Here is a 12,801-nt window from a genome sequence, read left to right on the forward strand (position 1 = left end):
AGATAATAGATGGAAGGAAGGAGGAAGGAAGGAAGAAAGAAAGATGGAAGGAGCCTAGCCTCAGTGAAGGCTTAAAGAAGATGGGGGTACTTTGGGGCTTACACAACCACACAGATATGAGAGCATTTATTGACTCTAATGAAAGTTTGCCCCAAAGGATAAAGAGCAACACACAGAGGTTTTGTCATATATGTGTGAAAGGGCAGATACTGAGATTAGAAATGCTTATGTGATTGCTGGAACAAATAAAATTAAATAAACTGATTTCGTAACCTCTGAATGACCACACCTGCCCTCAACCCCACAGGCCTTTTCTGACATGGAACACTACAGTTCTGTGTGCCTCTCCTGAGCCCTGTTTAGCTCCTGGATCTTCTGGGGCAGTCTTGGTCCAGAACCGCAGCCTTCTGGCCTTCAGGTCTCGGCCCACAATAAGCTGGGTGTCCATCTGTAGGTACTGCTCACCATGGTCCATCACAGGCCAATAAAGTAGCCTCACTGTTGGGGTCCCTGTGGACATGCCACCCAGCAAAGGAGAATGAGATCACTCTTGTCCAAAGCCTGATCCCTTCCTTTGGTAAGGGCAGTGGATGGGCAGGCCAAGGACCGGCGGGGACAGAAGGACTGCTGTATTGACACAGAATGCCAGTGTCACCCACCAGTGTCTGCCGTATGAAGCAAGGGGATCTGGTTAGTTTTTGGCAAAATCTAAAGAACAGTACCACAATACTGTGACTCACCCACCTGGTCTCTGTGCGATGAGCAGTGACTGAAAGCTAGAAGGTATCTGCCTAAGTTTGCCCTGGATGAAGTTTTGATCAAGGATACATCCATGCTAGTGAGGTATGCCCACTTGGGAGCCCTGCATGGAGAGCCAACCATAAGTAGATTGAGAGAGGGGCGTGTTCTCACCCATGTTGTGCAAAGTTGGCCTAATACTTCATCATCCTCTTCCTCAGCAGCTCCTCCTCCTCAGTGAAGTCAACTGCAGACAGAAGGAGGACAAGGGTCCAAGTCCTAGCCACCTCATGCCGGTGCCAACTCCTACTCCCATAGCCTGATGCTGAACGCTAGGCCTGGTTTATACCCTCTTCCTTCACCACTCAGAATCCAGGATCCATCCAAACCTCTGCTTCAATTGTCTCAGGTTCAGTCCTATCCCAGTGTGCTTTCATTGCTTTTAGAACAAGCTAGACTGGGAAATGTTCATATTCTAACCCTGGTATATTTTTGAAGGGGTGGGGAGAACACAACACCTTCAGAAATGGTGAACACTCGATCCTTTCTCAGTTTCCCTGGCTGGACTGAAAGCTCAGTAATCCCTCAGGAACTCATCTGGAGCTTCATTCAGCTCAAGGGAAACAAGAAAGACTCACAATTCATGCCCCAAAGGTTGGAGACAAAGACAAAGAGAATTTTGTCACCATGGTCAGCCTTCACATGGGCTGGCTTGACATACTTGATGAAGCTGGGTTGATGCTGGAACTCACAGAGGTAGACAAGGCGCCTGGGGCCCTGGGAGTGAGAATACATAACGACATAATGATTTCTCCCATGGAGCTTCTCTGCCTAGCCTCTGATGACAAGAAACCTTGCCCTAACGTTAGCTGGCATCACAGCTGAGTGGTGAGCGCCCAGCTGGAGCGTTGGGTATGACCCTGGCATTCCCAGCTGAGTAGTGTTGACAAGACACCGAGTGGAGCTAACAGGTTTTTGCCTCTGGACCTGGATAAAATGTCACTCTTTTACACTAGACATTAGGATGTGCTGAGGTAAATGTCTTCAGGTGCCTGGAATCAGAGAGTTGACGGAGACATGGATCAGGCCTGGATACTAAAGAGCCCACCCACAGATCTGAGCTCCCTTCACCCTTGCTCTTGCTAAAGATTTGCTCCTGGTGAAAATGTGATCCTTGGAGTGCAGGAATCACAAACATGAAGTTCCCCATCATCTCTCTGAACTGTGCTTGGGGTCCTCAATGTCTCCCATGTACTCTTCCATGAGCAGGTCGCTACACTCAGGAGACAGCGCCTACAGCAGGAGGAATCAGGAAGAATGATGGTACAGATGTTCTTGGATGTAGGCAGCAGCCTCTGAGTAAGGAATGTGGCCAGGGAAGAGACAGAATATAGGGAGAATGGTGAGAGCTTTGGGGTGAGCACACACAAAAGCACACACATATAGAGCCTTTATTTGTGGGCATGGCATCTGAGAAGAATGTAGGGGAACCTTTTCTATCAGAACAGGAGCTAAGCTCTAGGTCACCACCTGTACTGTCGTGCTCTTCAGAACATCAGCAGGGTCTCTCTGATTATGTTCTTTATGATATGACCAAGGCCCATGAACTGGGAGGCAGAGGATAGTCTTAAGGATAGGATGAGTGGGACATAGATCAAAATATCTCCAAGTTCCCACCACCCACCATTTGAGTGTATGCTCCCAGGGGCTTAGAACGAGGTCTCACCATGGGGACTCCCCAGCCACACTCATCAGAGTTGATACCTACGATGCTGGGGATGGGATGAAAATCCACAGAGGCCAACAGTTCCTGAGGGTACCTAGGTAGGAATTTCCCATCCACCATGCCAGGGGTCATCTTGAAGACCTGTGGAGCATTAAGGGTCAGTGCTGAAGATCAGTCACATAAATGTTCTGATGCCCACTGAATGTCCACAGTGATCTCCATTTTTTTTTTATCTCATCTCAGGATGCTATGCTCACTCCAGAAGAAACTGGACATCAAAATTAGCCTCTCTTGTTCTTTTTGCACACTGTAGTGAAAGGACACCAAACCATGGAGATGAGTTAATTCATTTGAGTCGGAATTACTGGCAGTCCCACATCCTGTTAACTTGGTCCTCCAAGACAACACAATTCTCCCAGCCTGGTTAATAGCCAGAATCTCTTCTTTACTCTTGTCTCATAGGCAGCGTATCAGGGTTTCTGAGTCCAGAGCCACACATCCAGAGAGGTTGGCTACTGTCTGTAAATGGAACAGGCAGTGGTTCGCTCCTCCACCCAGCAAAGAGCGGAGTTCCTCTGACTCCAAATTGATGTCATTGCCCCTAGATACCACATCTTACCGTTTGTTGTGTATGAAAGGCGTTAGTGGAATTGTTCACATTTCCTGTTGCTCAGGGGTGACAGCTGGAAACCTGCATGTCTGTTTTGTTTGCGCTTGTGTGTGTGGCATTCGCCTGTGACAATGGGTATGGTGTGTCCTATTTTGTCTGCGAATGTCAGAGAACCACCTCAGGTGTCACTTGTCCCCTTACCCCTTCTTTGCGTCTTTCCGCAGAAGCTTAGCCAGCCTGTGACATTCCAGGGATAATTCCGCCTTGGTTTCCCGTATCTCCATAGCAACACTGGGCCTACCGACACAGATCACCACCTCCAGTTTTACGTGGGCTTGAGGAATTTGGACTGGGGACCTCACTCTTGCACAGCAAGTATTTTTACCAGCTGACCCTTTTTCTCAATTCATGCGTCCTGGTAGATTTTGTTTTATCAACTTGACAAAAGCTGGGGCCATCTGGAAAGAGGAACTTCAGATGAGAGTATGCCTCTCTCAGATTGGCCCATAGGCAAGTCTGAGCATTTTCTGATAAATGACTGATGCAGGAGAGCCCATTCCACTGTGATCTGTGCCACCCGTGGGCAGGTATCCTGGGCTGTATAAGAAAGCAAACTGAAGAAGCCATATGGATCGAGCCAGTAAACAATATTCGTCCTTGTCCTCTGATTCAGTTCTGGCCTCCAGGTAGCAGCCAGAATAAGTACTCTGACTTCCCATCAAGATGGACTATAAACTGTGAGATGAAATAAAACTTTCCCTCCCCAAGTAGCTTTTGACAATGGTCCTTATCCCAGCAATGAGAAACAACCTAGAAAACCTCGCATGTGTGGTTTTGCCAGTGACGGAAGCCACTGCTGTCATATAATATACTCAGCATACATAAAGCAGAGAGAGAGAGATGGATTCTAAATTTTATGACTCTCAGAAATTACTGAAAAGAATTTATTTTCCACCATCCTTGCTTTTACCACTTCACAGAATAGCAGAGTGCCAGAAGCAAGGACTGAGGTAGCAAAGGGGCTGGTGGTGTTGAGGGCAATCACTGTGTAGACCATTTAAGATGTGGTCAGGCAGCAGGGTCACTCCACTCTCCATGATAGTACCATGGAAGAATCCTTTGGACATGGGGGAACAACATGTGAAGACACGCTTGTACCTCCTGCTGACCTACCAAAAATAGTGACCCTGTTAACGTTGCCTTCAAAATTGCCGATGTTCTGCTGGACCCAGTGTAAGGCAGCCACTTGATCCAGGTATCCCCAGTTCCTCTGGCTGTGAGGTAGCAGAGAGAAGAATTCTAGGGATACCCATGTTCTTCTCAGTCCCCATTAGCCAGCCCAGTCCCAGGCTTACCTGAAAAAGCCAGGTATGCCCAAGTGATCCTGGATAGTGACCCATTACTATTTCCTCAGTAGCTGCCAGTGTGGATCCATCAAGCAGGGAAGCCATTCCAACTACTGGTCCACCACCACAGAGCCATACCATCACCTGTAAACAGCAACTAGGATGCCAGGAGGCCCACACACAGCTCAAGCACAGCTGGACTACCAACTGCTTTGCTCTGTACAGGTCAACCTACACACACTTCACCTCATGAATGTCATTTTGCAAGGTCAGTAAGATTTCTAGGCACTCAGAAGAGGGACAGGTCCCTCCTGTTCTTCTGTCCCTGCTGGCTAATCAGTATGTACTAACCTGAGACATCTCTGATACTCTGTGCACCACAGGACCTACCCTGTGCTCTTTGGTGGGGCTTTAGAAAGCACACAATGCCCACACTTTCATCTGTCAGTTCCACCAGCTCTTCCTCCTTCCTGGTGTCTTCCATCCCACAAGCTCAGCCCCTGACTCTGCAGAACTGGGGCAGCTCTAACCCTGGTCCCCTTTGCTCACTTAGCAGTCTCGCCATGCACATGTACAGGTACCCATGGAGACAGAGACAGAGACAGGCAGATCTTCCCCTGGACATTTCTGGACTTCTACTGCTCCCATTCCACTTGCAGTACATACCTCACAGTTAACCCCATTCACTGATGTCCTGAACATGAGCCTCATAGTATCTCCAGGCCCTGGGTGGTGGGAAGAAACTTTAGAAGACTCCAACACACACACATACTCACATTCACACAGACAGAGAGAGACTGAAACAGAGAGATAGACAGGCACATACATACAGATACACATATACACACAGACTCACACACAGAAACAAACACATACACACAGGCACACACACACACACACACACACACACACACAGGCACACACATACATCATCTGTGAAGGACTGACGTGAGAGCTGCTGAGACAAGCACAGCTGTGACCTGCACACAAAACACCCAACCTGATGTGGTAGGGATCAGAAAATGGGGAAATGACAGACAGCCACTTGCCAACCTAAAAATCCTGTGTGCTCTAAGTCTTGATACAGGGTGAAGATGATCGGTAAGCAGTTGGACAGTGTGGCTTTATTAATGCTTCTTTCCCTCGGACAAGGGCCTGCTTTGCATGCTGTGCTGTCCTTAAGCAGTCCTGGTCCTCTGTGCCTGAGAGTGCTGGGAGGTAGGTGTCCAGTGTGGCCTCCTCCTGCTGTGTTTGTCATCTCTACCAGCTCCCACCTCCCTGGCACCCCCATACACACACACACACACACACACACACACACACACACACAAGGCACCACATTCTGACACTGCAGAAGTTGGCAAACCTGATGAGTTGCCACGAGAAAAGTTAAAAGCCTCAAATTGGCCGAGTGAACCTTCCGTTGCTGTCCCACCAGCCCCCTTACCCCCACCACCTGACCCACATGAGTCAGCATCTTTGGTGCCACTTTTGTGGATGAGGTCAGGGCAGCAGCAGCACACACAGCAACAAAAGAGCACCTTCCAACCTCTTTCTGAGTCCAAATGCTTGCCCTGTCCCCTGTGAGTTGATGTCTACAAACAATGGCTTACCACACAGCTCACTGAAGGCACCAGCTGCTGATGTCTGACAGTAATTGCAACAGACAACACCTACCGAAATGGCCCTGCTCAGAGCCTGGCTTATAACCGCAATGCTTTATCTTCAAAACAAAGAGATCTCTATGAAATCCTGTGTAATCAGGTGAAGTGTCCTTCTGGCTGTAAGCTGAAAAAGCCATACTCCAGAATAGGAGCCATTGGTGGAAATCAAATTAGGTGCTTTTTGTCTTTCGTTTTGTTTTTGAAGCGGAATATTGTATGTAGTCCAGACTGGCCTGCTTGCTCAGCTTCTCAGGTTCTGGTCTATAGGTGTGTCAAAACACTCAGCTAACCCATCCTTTCTAAGTACACCTGGGCATTGTCTACAGGGCTCTGCCGCTTTGATATTCCCGTGGACAATGCAGGCCGGGATGACACAGGGGAAGGTAGAATGCAACTCCATCCCTGTTACCATTGTCATATTCTAAGGCAGGAATCCAAACAAAGCATGTTCCAAACAGTAGCCAGGAGTGAGTCAGGCAGATCTTCCTGCATGGAGAACTGTGCTGACCTCCCAGAGTCTGGTGATCCACAGCAAGGGTCACGGGTGAGGCGAGTTCAGTGAATCTGACTGGGGAGGCTCAGGAAGAGGTCAGCAAAGTTGACACTGTCAAATTAGAGAGGCCGGAGAGGAGTTGTGGGGCGGGGACCATCAAGTGCTGGGCACACAGCCCGGGCATGAAGCCATGCTGGTTCGGCTTCTGATAAGGGCCTGAAAGCTGATGATAGGCTCAGAGCACACAAGCCATTTGCTCGAGAGTCCAACCTATCCTTGCCCCCCTGTTAGGTGCATGTTGAAGGGAACCCAGGGACCACTAAGGTCAGCTGAGGCATGTGGGGTACCAGAAACTTCTATATACCCTAAGAACTTTGTACAAGGCCCTGTTGAAGGATGCCAGGCTACTGTTCTATCCTAGAGGCTGACACACTCAGATATTTGGCAGCACAAATGTATTATATTATTGTTGTTGTTGTTGTTATCCAAACGTCCAGTAGCAGCTACAGCTACAAAAGCTCTGAGGGAAAACACCCATTTGCTCTTTTATCCCTTTACTTGCAGCTCCAGCACAACTCAGATCTCTTCATTCTGGGCTGGCTCCTCAAGATGGGTGACCTCCTCTGCTATCATTGATCCTTTGCTTGGTAGATAGCTGTTCTGTGGACTTTGGTAGGGGCATTTGGAGTCAGTTATCTCCTTCCACAGTGTGAGTTGAACTATGGCCACCAGCTTGCAGACAGACACTGTTACCTGCTGAGTCATTTCACAGGCTCTGGTAAGGTAATTTGGAGACACACATCTCCAGCAAGTTCTGACATCTCTGAGTCACTGCTTCTCTGGAGTCTCAGCCTCCCACTCTGCAGAAGTTATAAGTTTTGACTAAGGTTCCCTATGTCTCCCTTAAGAATCTCTCCCAGCATGAGGAGAAGGAGAGATGGGAGTCCATGGACCACATCATTTAATCAGTTAGGGGGGAGTTAGTCCAGTGGTGTGATAGATCCCCCCAGGCCCGAGTCTGTTTCCTGTGTCATTGACAGGAAAGAGAATATTGGGACCTTGCTCAGGCAAGAATTTGGATCCCACGTGGAGTAGGTGGGGCAGGACAAGGTTATTGAACTTGAACTGACTAGGCAGAGGTTACAAGAGCCTGAAGGCAGCAGATAGGGCCAAGCCCCCTCCATCATTCATGCTTTACCTTTAGCCTCTGTGGAAGGCACAGCAGGGTTCCTGGGGTCCTTCTAGGATACTCTTTAAACCTGGAGTTCACAGTCCTTTCAGTAACAAGCCCAGAGCAGGGTTTGGGGGTGGGGGAACAGGAAGCTGCAGAAAGTCGTGTCTGGAAATATCAGGAGGGCTTCTCTGAGTATATGGATGCTGAGGGTGTCACAGGAGGAGGATGGGTTGCAACTCTGAGAAACGTGACTTGGATAAGAGAGAGTGACATGAGCCTGCCCGGCACCCTGAAAACCACTCCCTGCTTTCAGGATTTACAGTTTCCTGAGTCTACATTCAGGGTCCCACATTCCTTACAGTCATGATTTTACATCCACACATCTGTCATAACATAGCTGTTTCGTTGAAACACACCGCAAACCTGGCATCTCTGAAGAACCTCTCCCCACTTCCATTCCATCTGCATACTGCCTTACTCTCATGGCCAGCTCCTACAGAGACCAGGTTCACAGCCCTTCACTTACTCAACAAAAGTTTTGTGAGGACACTCTGGCTCAAGCTCGGAATTTTGCATTGGAATTACATTGAATCCGTATATCGCTTTTGGTAAGACGGTCATTTTCACATTATTAATTTTCTTCTTGATTTCTTGAACGACACTTACCACTCAACAGCATGTTGTTTAATCCTATGAGATCGTGCATATCCTGTTGTTTCTTTTACTTTTTTGAAGTTTTATTCCACTACGATCAAATAAACATAATTATTTCGGTTTTCTGTATGTGTCAAATTTTGCTTTGGGTCCTAACATTACAAAAACTACTCTATAGAAAATCCCAGGTGCTGCTGAGGAAAATGTATATTCTGACGTATTTGAATGAAATGTTCTGTAGATGTATGATGAACCCACTATTTTATTATCTCATTTAATTTAAATGTTTCTCTGTTTGTTTTTGTGTGGTACTTCTTAAGTACCCACCCCCTAACCATCCCGCCTTTATCCGGTAGCTATATTGGTGGCACGTTCTTACTGAAAACAAGTCCACGGTCAGTTATATGCACTTCACAAACATTTAATGGGGCCCTGATGGTTTGAACACTGAGGACAATCCAGGCTCTCAAGCCTGTGATAAAGCTGAAGACTGAGGCATGTAAGTAGAAGTTTCAGAATCACAGAAAACCCTAAAGGGATACATCAAGATGTACAGGATTGAGCACTCCCCCTCGCCCAGCCAGACTTTTTAGAGAAAGCTTTGTGAAGCTCAACCTCAGACAGACTTTAGTGCCATCTGAGAACTGACCATGGTTCTTTACATCCGGCTCCTAATAACCTAACAGGCATCCGCAGCCTGGCACAGCAGGGGTTCCTCCTTAGCTTTTCTGAGTGTTTCCACTGGACTGGAACAGCCCACCTCCACCAATCAGCAAGAAGTGCTACCCCTTCAGTGTGTCCCCTCCAGAGTGCTTTGTGGTCCCAGACTGGGTCTGGGAAGGTGTTCTCTCTCAGCACCTCCCCCATCATTAGTGTGTAAGCCACTCTAATAAGTCCTTATATAGACATAGAAATAGATAGACATAAATAGAATATTGATAAATAGATAAATATATGATAGATATTAGAGGTAGAGATTGGATTCATTCTGTAAGTTCTGTTCCTCCAGAGAATCCAAACCAATACAGTAGGAGAGGTTAAATTCACAGAATCATCTTCAAGAAGACACCACTACCTCACACCCACTGCTGGCAAAGACACACAGACCCTGGCATGCTCGTGCCTGGCTGAAAGAGTGTGGTTCCATGCTCCTCTACCTCCCTCAGAGTGTCCAGGCACAGCTCCACACCTGGCTGGGAAGGATAGAGTAGAGCCTGAAACAGAAAGTTCCAGATGAGAACACAGTGCGATGCAGGAGCAAATAAAAACTGATGTTGGTTTTTATTTGTTATAGCTCATTTTGGCAAAAGCAGCTCAGGATCCAATTCTTCCCTTTGGGGTATCCAGGTACCAGAGTGCACACACACCAGACAAAGGAACAAAAGCCTAGTGTGTGGGGGTCCCAGTCTGTAAGTGAATGCCCAAAGAAAGAAAGCCTTCTCCAAAACAGCTCTTCAACTGTTACAGCCTTTTAGCCTAGAGCTCTCCTAGTGACACAGCAACTCTCTGACAACACTCAGTGGAACTGCTTGTGCATGTTATTCAGGGTGAACAGAGCTATATGAACTTTGGAGAGTGAAAGAGGGACTCTCAGGGTGGGCACATATTGGCTGGGGCTCACATGGTGGAAGTCCTTTATATGCACGGAAAGGAATTCCAGGTGCTAGGCTGTATGAGGACCTCGGGAATTGCAGAGGTGGGGGGGATCGAGAATACCTGTGCCCAGGCCTGCAGGCACAGAACAGGGAGAGAGTAGTCCTTACTCCTGCTGGTCTCAAGACTGAGATTTTCCAGGTTTGGATACATCTCAACCTCGCTCTAGCTCCATGATGCTTTCCCTGGTGGCACAGTCCACTTGCCCCACAGATCAGATGCAAGATGGTGTTGTCATTTTGAAAGACAGGTTGCCATTTTCTTCAAAAGTCAAACACACATTTGTCCTGTGGCTCAGCAAATCTACTCTCAGGTTTTCAGCCCAAGGAAATGAAAGTATGATATTACAGAGATCCATGCTATAAAAGTTCATAACAGTTTGATTTTGAGTAGCTTGTACTGTAGGGATCAAGCTACACTCTGCCCTAGGCCAGTTCCTCCACACTGTAGGGAACAGTGCTTTTCCAAACTGTGATCTCCACAGAGACTTTGTTATACAAGGATCACTTTCCTGGGTTTTAAGGATGGAGGGAGGATGACCTTCACCTTGCTAACCAGCACCCTCTGTCCAGAAAGCACAAAGCACAGACTGGTAAATTACTTACTCCTAAAGGTAGTAACGGTGCTAACATAAATGCTTGCCAAAGTAAATCAAGACTGTAGGAGCACATGGGCCTATTGCAACAGTGTCAGCAAAGCCAGGCCCAAGAAATTACCAGGCACATCAGACTGAAGAAAGAGGGTGTAAATCGTGCCTACACTCCGCAATGAAGAAGGCACTTAACACTGCGATTACAATGGCCTCTGCCAACCTCTGGTGTCTGACCACTATGTATGTTATCAAATGATCAAGAGTTATCAAGACACCAACACACGGAGAGCTCACTGAAATCCTAGTAGCTCCAGTTTGACTTATTCCCAACAAAGGACGTGGCTTACTTAAACTGTCCATATAGTCATTGGTCTGCCTGTGGAGACCAATGGAGCTGGTCTCATCCATCCGTCCTACGGCATCCACCAGGGGCCCAGCCCAACCCTTCACTCTACAGTCCACTCTCTTACAGACCTTTAGCTGGTTTTTTTATCTCATTCCTACATGTTGACATCCCTATCAACCTCCTGCTTCTGCCTCACAGTGAAACTTCTTTGAAATTTTTTGATTGTAGTGGGAGTTTTGGTTTCCTTAAAAACATAGAAATGTCATGTGAATATGTTCTTGCTTTAATCCCAGGTATGGGGTATAAGGCTGTTCCAGATTGTCCATAGTAGCTAACTATGATTTGTCTCATGCTCTGGCAGCGGTGTGATTTCACCAGCTGCATCTAGATAAGTTCTGTATTTGTGTCACATTTGGAATTCTGGGGACTCTTCAGGGAGTATATAAATGCCAGAGCCCCAAGAGGCACAGAGGCTGCTGCTGTTGCTGTTTGCTGGATTGCTGGTTACTGCTTAAAGATAACCTGATGACAAAGATCAAACTTGCCCCAAAGAACTTGACGCCCTTAATCAGCCAGAAGTAGTCTAATGAGATCTATACCCCCTTTCCTCTGTAGCCTTTTTCTCTCCTACTTAGTGTTGGGGGGGGTTGGAAGGGTGGAGAAGGGAAGTAGTAAAAAGAACCTAATAAAGTAGTTGTAAGTGTGGCTATGCTTGATTACTTTACTAAGGCTTCATTAATCCTTTCATTAGCCATTTCACTATAAATGTATATAGTAAAACTGTCATCAGGGTTTAATATATGAGAGAATAAATTTTAAAAAGGCAAATATATATAGTGACACAGACAGACAGAAATGTAGATGCATTTTGACATAATATGATCTAAGCAGTAATAGTGCCATAAAAGACCCTGTTTCCTAATGAGAAGGAAGACCACGTGATAAATTGGTGCCACCATACCTTGTGGATTTTTTTGTTAGTCAATCAATTCTGACATCATCGAAAGTCACAGACATGTTCATCCATGTTTCCAACATGGCAATGCTGATGTATCGAGTATTGAGTGCACAAAGTGTGTGCTCTTTGTCTATGCAGTGAAACTTGCAGTCAAGGGAAAGACCCACTTGAATCTCAAACACACTGTCTTAGTGGCAGTCACGGATGACTTCTGTGCTAACTGAGAGATGGGGCTCTAATATTGCCAAATTGCATGCAGCTTCCAAACCACAGCACCAGAAAGCTGTCAGGTGGATGCCAGGGAGCAGGATTTGGAATAACAGTTAAGGAACTTTCTTGAGTAAAGAAAGCACTCTCTGCTTAAAGTGTGGCTGGTTGCACATCTCACATTTTCTCAAATTCAGTAAGCTAGGTAGGTAAATGGGTGAGTTTGCTTGCACACAAATAATTATAAAACTTCCCAAAGATGGGAAAAAGGTGTCCTGTGAACCCCTTTGATGAAGTGTCCTTGCTGCTGGCACAAATGGAAACCACAGAGTTACACCGACATGAGGAGTTCAAATGAGTTATGGCCCCAGTGGAGGGGTCTGGGACCAGCCCTTCTGGAGGTTAACCTTCTAGGCCCCCATGGTGTCCAGGATGGACTTGGCCCAACAGTCATTGTTGTCCTGTGGTTGGTTTCAATGCAGTGCGTAAAAAGATTCTGCAAACCTAAGAAAACTTGTCCTCTGGGACAAGATGATCAGAGGCAAGGATATTTGGGAGTCTCAGGATCCCTCAGACAAAAAGCCTGTATCTTAATGATAGGGAGCAAATGTTTTGGTGGAACACAGGCAGTTTAGGCACA

The 12,801-nt window shown here is 46.9% G+C and overlaps 1 pseudogene; it reads right to left on the bottom strand.

Annotated features, from left to right (window-relative positions):
- Nucleotides 1-327: 327 nt before the first annotated feature.
- LOC110559750 (pyrethroid hydrolase Ces2a-like) lies at nucleotides 328-4,561 on the bottom strand (annotated as a pseudogene).
- Between the last annotated feature and the right edge of the window lie 8,240 nt (nucleotides 4,562-12,801).

The sequence above is a fragment of the Meriones unguiculatus genome, chromosome 10 (assembly GCF_030254825.1).
Source record: "Meriones unguiculatus strain TT.TT164.6M chromosome 10, Bangor_MerUng_6.1, whole genome shotgun sequence".
Classification (NCBI taxonomy): Eukaryota; Metazoa; Chordata; class Mammalia; order Rodentia; family Muridae; genus Meriones; species Meriones unguiculatus.